Raw genomic sequence first — 10,391 nt, 5'->3', positions numbered from 1 at the left:
CAGTGCTGACTTCTGAAAAATATATTCTGTTATAATAAATTGAATCTATCAAGTTCAGTAAAAAAAAAAAAAACATAGGTTGGGTCCCCTTCAGGACTCATTGGAGCCTTACTTGGAAAGTCTAAATCACTTGCACTTTTTTGAATTATATAGGTCTTTTACACTTGGGAAAGAAAGATAATAATCACTTCTCATGGATAAAGTACCCTATTTATAATACACAGTTCGCCTTGCTTGACACTTTCGTACTATAATGGTATAAGAGGGACCCCTGGGACACAGTCCAGATACTGCAAATGAGTGTCACTATAATAATTAAGGACCAATGTTAGCACACACAAAGGGCAGCGAGTTCTAGCCAATGTGGGGAAAAATGTTAATTTTCTAGTAACCCATTCCATCAAATATGAAAATTTGTTTATGCTTCTGAACTCTCTCATTACTTAGCCATTTCTTATTTGGGCATTTATGCAGTATGAAGATATTACCAATATGTTTCTAAAGCAAAACAGGTAAGAGTTATTTAGTGAAAGAAAGCTTTTTCACTAGGGTTATTCAAATAAAAACTGCACTGAAAGTTCATTACAAAAAATTTATTACAGGAAATAATTTTTGAGAACCCAGTATGGTGCAGAGCCAGACAAATGGAATTTTCAAATACTAATTCCTATTATTTCTCCAGAGTAAATTAAATATCTCAGACTCACATTTATATTTAAAACTACTTTCCCTTCATATTGCTCTGAGTCATTCCAGCAAGACTAGAATACAACCATACACTTCTAATAATTCATACCGAATATTCTGCCAAGTAGTCCTCCCAATAAGTTATTGATATCACCTTGATATACTAAAGTAGTACATCTGGTTTCTACTAAAGGAAACTGTGCCAGTTCCTACACTTGTCCACGCTGCACAGTTGAGGCAAAGCAGAATTAGGGAACAATTGTTACCCACTGACATAACTTCTCTCGATATTACCTACAATATTAATTAATTAATTAATCTTTCAAATTTTGCCACCACCCATCTCTGCCGAAGAGAGGGACTCTGGGCAGTTTACAACAGAACCAACACATTAAAACAATAACCATAAATAACATCTAAAATACAAATGCAATTACTAGATATAAATATAAAAGTAAAAATAAACATAAAAGCCAAGTGGCCATAAGAGATCTAATTCAGTGAGAAGAGCTCTAAGGCACCAGCCACCCCCAGGAATAACTACTCCCCTTCCCGCCTCAAGCGAGGCAGCAGAGCCAAGTCTTCAGGTTCTTCCGGAAGGTCAGGAGCGAAGGAGGGTGCCTGACCTCCGGAGGCAGAATGTTCCAAAGGGCGGGAGCCACTGCAGAGAAGGCCCGCTTCCTGGACCCCGCCAAATGGAATTCTCTTACAGACGGGTCTGGCAAACGATGTGAATATGATGCTGTTATGCTTCAGATTACAGCACAAGTTTGCAGTCTAATGAAGGCATATGTTTATAAATATATCTCAGTAAAAAAAATCAATTGCATCTGACACTGAAAAGATTAATGATCAAGAGTGATCATAATTGGTAGCTGGGGGAGTGGGGGAACCCACTTTTATTCCACAGTGTCTAAGAGATGAGTGAATGACCGGATCATTGAAAGAAAAGGGTAGGTGGAGGTATTGTAAAATATCCAAACCTAAATTGACAATATCAGGGTAATTAGTTTTGGACGTTTTGGATATTTGAATACTACATTCCTTGTGCTGGTTAATGACCGCAATAAAGACTGCTGCTCCTGTATTGTAAGAGGAAATTGTTGCTTCAATGAGAGCTCTCTTGATATTAGTGGAGAAATAAGCAACTCATCTGAACTGGGAAACTGAAGTGTCATATCACTGTATAGACATGTTGATGTGCTTAATAGTTTATGAACTCAGATATTCTCTGGACAAAAAGCACATATGTGGAGTCCTTGGTGGCCATGCACTGATGATATTACCTAAAAGGTAATGAAACGTCTGCAAGCAAACCACCAAACTCAGAGAGCAGCCAGGACTCCACAGCTCAACCCTGAGCTACATATATTCTCTTCTATTAGAAAAAACACATCCCCTGCAGGCTTATTCAAATAAATATGCAAGGCTGTAGCTGTGAGTCTGTTCAGATATTCAACATCTGTATAGCCTGAAGGCATGGAGGGAGCATTTGCTTGCTACTTAATATCCACTGTATAAAATATTACCCACAAATTCCAAATACTTAGGCACAAAGCAGCAGTCAATGCCTAGATAACTGAGGGGAGGGGAGACAAAAGGTGCCTATCATATTAACTGATCCACACACTGAATCTCAAATTCATATTGGAACACAGCATAAATATCTGCTTTATGGAAATTTTGTGATGGGCAGATATCCCAATTGCTTAATACACCATGTAGACTATCCAGGAATCTAGTTTTATAGGAAAAAAGTGAATTGGAAATAATCTGCAAAAAGTTCTGTGCAAATCAGCTAATTTGTGAATTTATGAAATGGACAGTTTTTAAAAACATTTTTGGAACATATTCCATCTCATGTTGCTAAGATTTTCTATAAATCAATGTATCTCATAATAGCAAGAAATAGGTGTGGCTTGGGAGGATCATATGCAATGACTCATTTAACATTTAATTATATCTTCAGTTTATATACAATTGAGAGCCAGTGTGGTATGGAAGTAGAGAAACTCAGGTTTTAGTCCCCCCTTAGGCACAAAGCCAGCTGGGTGACCTGGGGCCACTTATTCTCTCATAGCCCTGGACTGGGAAGTGAAAAAAAATCCACCTCCCAACCTGCACTGGATCAGTGTGGTTGATTACAGTCCATAACCTTCAATGAAGAGGATTCTGTCCTGCAGTGAATTGATTCAGGGCAACAACAACAACAACATATATATATATATATATATATATATGGTTGATTACAGTCCATAACCTTCAATGAAGAGGATTCTGTCCTGCAGTGAATTGATTCAGGGCAACAACAACAACAAATATATATATATATATATATATATATATATATATATATATATATATAAAAATTATTATTATAAGCAACTATTTTTGTAGTTTCCTTGGCTATTGGCCACTGTGCCTCTCTCCAAAACCTCTACCAGATCCCACTGGCTGTAAGGAAGCAGCTAACTCCTAAGAGAGCACACAGATCGTGGCTTACTTACACGGTAAGAAAAATATAATCTTTGTTAGAGATCAGCTTCAAAATCCTTTTTACAAAATTAGTATTTACACTTGGAACTGGCAAAGTAAGCCAAAACAAGATATTGCGAGACTTGTACAGAGAGCTTTTTCTTTCTCTGACCACAAGCATAGCCACCCCCAAGACATTTGAGATAACAACTGAGAACATTCACTTTTTATTTACCAGGCCTATATTTTCACATACCTGGTAAAAAAAACCATAGCTAATTTTCCTTTCAGTTATTCATGATGTCTTTCAAACATTTGTTGGTGTGCTCACATGCGTATTAGAAGAGTAATGCAATACAATGCTCATGTTTGACAGAACTGGGAGATGAATAGCTGCAGAGCGGCACTGGTCTTCTAGGAACTTTCTTAAAAAATAGAGAATGAAAAGAGAAAGAGTATGAAAAATACAAGGCAGCAATCTTATTTTCATCTGTGAAACACCAAAGGACCTAAGAGACTGCAATTCTTTTTCAGGAAAACTTACAGCTTAGCAGAATTCCTCTTAACCATTGAAGGGAAAAAAACCAACTCTGATTATTTTCATTGTCTCTTTGCTTGATCTTTCAAAGATGAAATCCAGAGTTTTGTGAGCGCCTCTTTTCTGGTTCTTGCCACTGCTCGCCTGCAATAACCACGAGAATTTTTATCGGATGAGAATCTGATGGTTTTTGAAAAGGGTAACGAGAGAGCAAAAACAAGGGAGAGAGAGCGCAGAATATGAGAGACCTGTTCACTGAGGATTTGGAGCGCCTGATTTACCTGCTGCAGCCGCTCTCCTTTGTGGTTCCCACACCTAGCAACTCACTTCGCCTCCAAAGCAGGCAAAGAGGAGCGCCTCCTTCAGACTGAGGGCCGCTGTTCCCGGCCGGCCGCTTTTGAGTGGTGCACCGTTGTGACTTGGGGCGGGAGTCTCAGCTTTGCTGCCGAGGAAGGGCTTGGAAGCGGTCGTGATGCCGCCGTAAGTCCCGAGCTTGAGAGGGAGACTGGCGGGCGGTGGAGAGGGACCATTGCAGGCGGATTCGCTGGCAGTGCAGGGCCGAGGTTGGGTCAGCGCGACGCATTTCAACCGAATGTGTTCTGCGAATCCTGCTCAGTGGGTTCAGTGGGTCTTGCGAAGGCAGCCGAAGACAAACGGGGTCTGAGGGAGCCACGGAGTGTTAATTAATAGTGTATCTTAGGCGGAGGGCAGACAGGGACCTCTCTCCCTACTGCATTAATGACTGTGTTCAACTACACCTGCACTGACAGTGGAGTGCATTTAGGTGTTGCTTTTGTAGGTAGGGTGCTAATTTTTGTATGTGTGGGTGCGCCTTCAAGTCAGTTTTCCTTGCAGTTTTCTTGGCGACCTTTTTCGGAAGTGGCTTGCCATTGCCTGCTTCTTAGGGCTGATAGAGAGTGACTGGCCCAAGGTCACTCAGCTGGCTTTGTGCCAAAGGTAGGACTGGAACTCATGGTCTCTTGGTTTTTAGCCTGATGCCTTAATCACTACACTAACCTCTTGGGGTGCTAATAGCCCAGGAATATTTAGAATATATAGAAATAACCGGTAGTTGTGCTTCAGAGTGTGGGCTTCCTCTCCCCTGTCATAATAAATATTTCCAACACTTACTGAGTAGACTTCACCAGTCGGGCCCCCTCCAAATGTATTGGATTACCAGCCCAATCATTTCCAGCCCAAGTGGCATTGGGTGTTCTGGCTGGGAATAAAAGCCAAAGGGCACCAGACTGTGAAAAGATGGCAGTGAGCATGTGGAATAGGATTTTCAGGTGAAAAGTGGTGTTTTCCATATGCTTGTTAAAGAGACAAACAGGTTTTGGCTTGATAAATCAGGCAAAAGTCCTGCTGGGATTTATGATGTTTAGGCTGTAGGTTCCCTTTTTTTTACTTGAAAGGTAAAAAAAGATGCAGTGCCCTTTGTTTCCTGGTGTGAATTGAAGCATTCTTTTCCAACCCCCTTTTCGTTTTATAATATTTTAATATTGATGAGAATTCCCACTTAAATGCTTGTTCTAAACATTTACTTTTGAGACTTTATTCATATTATTTCAGAAAAGTTCCACTTTATTATATATTTGGCATAATAAAGGATACATAACATTAATCCTGTTCTTCGGGTTCACACATCACATTAAACCATGGTAGATTAGCACAATGCCATTAGGATATTCAGCAACCCGTGATTAAATAAATCATGGCTTAACAAAATATATGAGTCCAACCATTGTGTAAAGTTTCTATTTTTGAACCTAGCATTCCCTTCATAGCTGCTGCTGGTAGAAACTCTCTATACAATAATGATGATCCACAGAGTAAGCAAAACTTACTTATAATGTTAACTGAACCCTAACTAACCATTGAGGTTGGATTCATACAACATGCTATACTAAAATATGGTTTATAGTTTAGTCTGGCATGCAAACGTAGCTAGTACTATCCTAGTAAGATGTGCACCTAAAGTAAAAAGAGAGCAACATCAAAGTTTGGGTTCATACAAAATGTTAAACCATATGTGCTTGATAGTTTGTTTGATTTTGGCTAAATATTATGTGAATCCAGCCATAATGTGCTTACCTATTCATTAGCTATAGCTCTAAAAATGTTCAGGCACATGTACATATGTGAACTGTTTAGACAGACCTCCATTCATTTTCCAAGTAGTCAGTTTTTGGTGAGTAGGAGTTCTACTTAACATGATGGAGAAGAGCTGAGGACTACTTTGCTGAAGTAATAAGGCAAATTGCTCCATTACACAGGTGATAGGCAGGGATTTTCTATTCTGCCCTGATAGTAAAAAGAGTTTTTATTTTTGAAGTATGCTGTGTCTATGTCAGGATTTACAATACATTTTTGTAGTTCTTTAAAATCAGGGGTGTAGAAAGTGTGGCTTAAAATCTGTATGTGACCCATTAGTATTTCAGACTTCCCTAGAATGAGTAGAGTCAAAATCTGGATCCTGCATTTCCATTTTTTTTTTTTAATTGTTGAGGGATTATGAGGTAGAATAGATGCCTGAAATATTTCAGGAGCTTAATGTATCCATAGAAATAGTGATAGTAATAATCTATTATGGTCACTGACCAGAATTCTGCGAGTTAATAAAATAATTAAAAGTTTCTATTTTGAATAAAATAAAGAACAACATAAAATTATAACTAGGTCATTGAGGCAATCAGGGTATGTCTAATTTACAGCCGTGTAACAAACTTTAACTACATTCAGGGAAATAAAATTGTACAAGTCTGATAAAAGTAACTGTACCGAAAATAAATCAGAATTGTCTGGGTACTTTCCCAAATAGGGAGTTATGAAGCAAGCCCTTACATCCTTATAGAAGGAGCTACAGGACATGAGCTATGGATTCAATGGATCCTTTTCCACAAGGGCACAATCTTAATTCGTAAGGGATTTCTTTTTATTTGCTCTTGAGAATAGCTGTTGGGAGGATGTTAAAATGTGCTACTGTTACTGCTCTTTAGAGTTTAGGAACAGTTATTTGGTTTAAATAGCTTGCTGGCCTAAAAAAGAGGTTGACTACTCAGGAACACTTTCTTGGGTAGGGAAGATTGATCTGACTGGGCTTCCAAATCTCTAGTGCTTTGCTTGAGTGAAGAGTCCTCAATCGTAACCCAGTATCAGAATGGCCTCTCTTGAGAACCCATAGTGTTGCAGCTTAAAGTATCCATTTCACACCTTAGCATTCCTGAACCCTCGTAGAAGACAGATGCTGGCCCCACCCACTTGGGAATGTAGCCCTGGACATGCCACACAAGATCTGGTATGGACCTCAGGATAATAGAAGTTGAACACTCCTGGTCTAAATGATGGAAAATTATGCCATCAATTGGGGGGGATGGTCATATTCTGAAGGTTGGGGGAGCTCTAATAAGGGGATTCAGAATTACATATAGTCCTAGTTAATAAGTTATTCACCCCAGTATAAAGCAATACATATTACTCAAAGAAAGGAGAATACAACTGTTTTTAAAAATCCAATATGGATGCTTTTCAACGAGTAGCATTTAAGCTATATGATTCTCATAGAAATATGGATTCTATGTGTTTTTCATGTAGACATATGGATGTAACAGGGTAGATTCCTTGAAGTTTAATGAGCAGAACAACTTACGTTGCTTTTCTTGGGTTGCTGATTCCTAAGAAAGCCAAAGAAATGAAGATACCATGATTCATAAATAATATGTTTCAGACAAGAAGGTTGTAGGATTTGCTTCAGCCTAAATAACTCTGTTGCAGGAATAGGCAACTTGGTGCCCTAAATTAGAACTTCACTGTGATCTCCCCAGTCTTGCTGCTAAGAGATAATGGGAGGAAAATTCAAAACCTTCAAAGTACGCCATATTTCCAATATCATGCTGTCACACCTGCTTTAATAAGTGGGTATATGTGCACCTTACCGCATAAGGACATAATGTAAAAATTGTGTGTCACAATTGAGCCTATGCTCAGAAGACAGAAAATGGTTCCAGGCTTGTTAATCAAATTTAAGATAGCTTCTGTTGAAATCAGCTGAACAAGTTAGTTATAACTTTCACCTCACTGGATTTCTTGGGGAACTAAATTTAATTAAAACAGGCTTATGTATTTTTTACAGGGCACTATATTAAAAAGGAACACACTGTTAAGAATTTTGTCAAATTGTTTCAGCTTTGATTGTCTCTTGGCAAGAATATGAGTGGCTTTTAACATGAAAAATATAAATACCATATAACATAGCTTGTTTGTTTTATAGACAAAAATATTTTTCATTACATTCAGCGGGGCTTAGCTTTTGAGAGTATGAGAATAAGCTCTCTCCAACTAGTAGGCAGCATTAGCCAAAACACTATGATACATTTCATTGATTCACTGTCCCATTTGGCTATTTGATCTGAGATAAACCAGTCCTGCTGAAATAAAATGTATTTTCTTATCCTGTAACTGTATGATATAAAAGAGCAATACAAAAGAAATGTAATGAATGCTTCTCAGATTTCTTTTTCACCGTATAACCTTGAATTAATGCCCCTTCACATTCCCATTTAAGATATGTCATTTCTTAAATTTGTAAAGGTCTCTGCAACTGTTGAGGGGACCTCTGCAATTATTGCATCAGGGAGATATATACCTAAAAATATTTGTGTAACAATGATGTGGCAACATGATTTAGCTTCTCCTGGTAAAGTGATACTTTCTTGGAGTGTGGATGGCTAATGAGCTCAATTATTTCCAAGTTTTCAGCATCTCCACAGGCAGAGGAAGGAAAATTTGGGTATGCTGTAATTCTGCTACCACCCAAAGTCTCTGACAGATTTTAAATAGCATGCTGCTTGACCAGTCTGCCGTTTTTTCTCAATTTTTTTTTCTAGGTTGCTATAGTTTAATGGGATTTTCATGTAGTTTTCCATTTATCCTAATCATAAAGCTATCTTGGGCCCAGATTCCACTGTACTTTTGCTTCCAGCTTCCTTTGAAGTCCATCATAAAAACTTCCATCATAACATGCCTTAGTGTAGAATGCAAATACATGGTCCCCTAGAGCATCTTTGCAGAGTGAATGTATTAATGTATACAATGTTTCCTTGCTGCCACTGGGATAGAAGATGTAATGGAGTCTGCATTCTTTAAGCAATACAGGGCACTATATTTAAAAAGGAACACACCATTAAGAATGTTGTCAAATTGTTTCACCTTTGATTGTCTCTTGGCAAGGATATGAGTGGCTTTTAACATGAAAAATGTAAATACCATATAACAGAGCTTGTTTGTTTTATAGACAAAAATGTTTTTCAGTAATCCCTTTTCAAAATAATTCTAAAATCAAAGCTAGCATTATACAGTCATACTTCAAAGATGACCTTAAACTTTCCTCATATGTTACATCTCAAAGAATAAATGAAGTAAAAATATTTTGTGGGAGCTTTGGCATTGCTCGAACGTGCCATTTATGCATGTAATTTTTTTGTGAGTTTTACTCTTTCTAGCACTGTGGTTAGTAAATCAAAATGTCCTATTTTTATTATGATACCTGCAATGTTCTTTTCTGAAATGAAAACCCTCTGCAAACCTTGTTTAATCTAAAAAAATCTTCTGATGCATTTCTTGAATGATTTTAAAGATTCTTAGTTGCTTTACAGAAAAAAAACCCTTTAAATATTGTTGCTTAAGACTTGAGAAGGTATATGGAAAGTTGGAGTTATCTCTGGGAAAAATAGTCTTAATTTATGTTGACCTTTCTTTCTTTAAAGTATTTAGTCTGCATTCAATAAAATTCTGATGATTGCTCTTTAGAAGACAGCTGTACGATGTAAAGTATTATAAATATTCAGCTTTTCATTACTAGTATTGCCATTAACAGCTGGGCATATAGTTCAGGAGAACAGATTTTACAGAGGAAGCTGGCATGTTCCTGAATCAGTACAGTGAAGAATGCGAGAAAATATTTTCTTATGGTTTAGGGACCTGTAAAGACATAGAGCATCTGTTCCTTAGTTCAGTCATAGTCTAGCAGCACTGAATCATGTTACGAGCTAAAATATAAGAACTGTTTCTTTTTCACCTTGAAAAATAACAAGGTAAGTTACTATGCAATTCTGTATAATTATGTTCATTATTAGTAGTATATGTTGTGGGTAGTCTGATATCCTGGTATCCAAATCATGTGTTCATTCCAGATTGTGTGCCACATGTGAGAAATCGGCACAAATGTGATCAGTTTTCAAAGCAGTACTTACCAGCTTGTTCATGTAACCTTGTCTGAGGCTAGCTCTTACATTGTAAAAAAATGTTGATTGTATGTGGTTGATAGCTACTAGTAAAGGATGTCCTTAGATTAACATTTCCTTTTAAACTTGCTTTCCTTCTTTTCTAGTGCTAAAAGAGCTTTGAGGCTGGAAAAGCTTATCACAGAAAAAGTAAGCTTTTTGTGTTTCTGTTCCTGTGATTAAATTATTTTGTAACGTGTGTGTATGTGTATATGATCAACATTTCAGTGGAATTCTCATAAACAACTTAGCAATCAATGACAATATATCTCTGAATATATAGAAGTGATTGCTGTAGATCTCTGAGGGCAATACTATGCTTATATAATATTCTGACTTTGCATGAAACAATTGACTACAACTAAGGAATTATAGTGGCATTCTTTGTTTTGTTATACACAAATCTCTCT

This window comes from Candoia aspera, chromosome 3 (assembly GCF_035149785.1).
Source record: "Candoia aspera isolate rCanAsp1 chromosome 3, rCanAsp1.hap2, whole genome shotgun sequence".
In the NCBI taxonomy this organism is placed as follows: Eukaryota; Metazoa; Chordata; class Lepidosauria; order Squamata; family Boidae; genus Candoia; species Candoia aspera.
Note: the sequence above shows the minus strand (reverse complement) of the source record.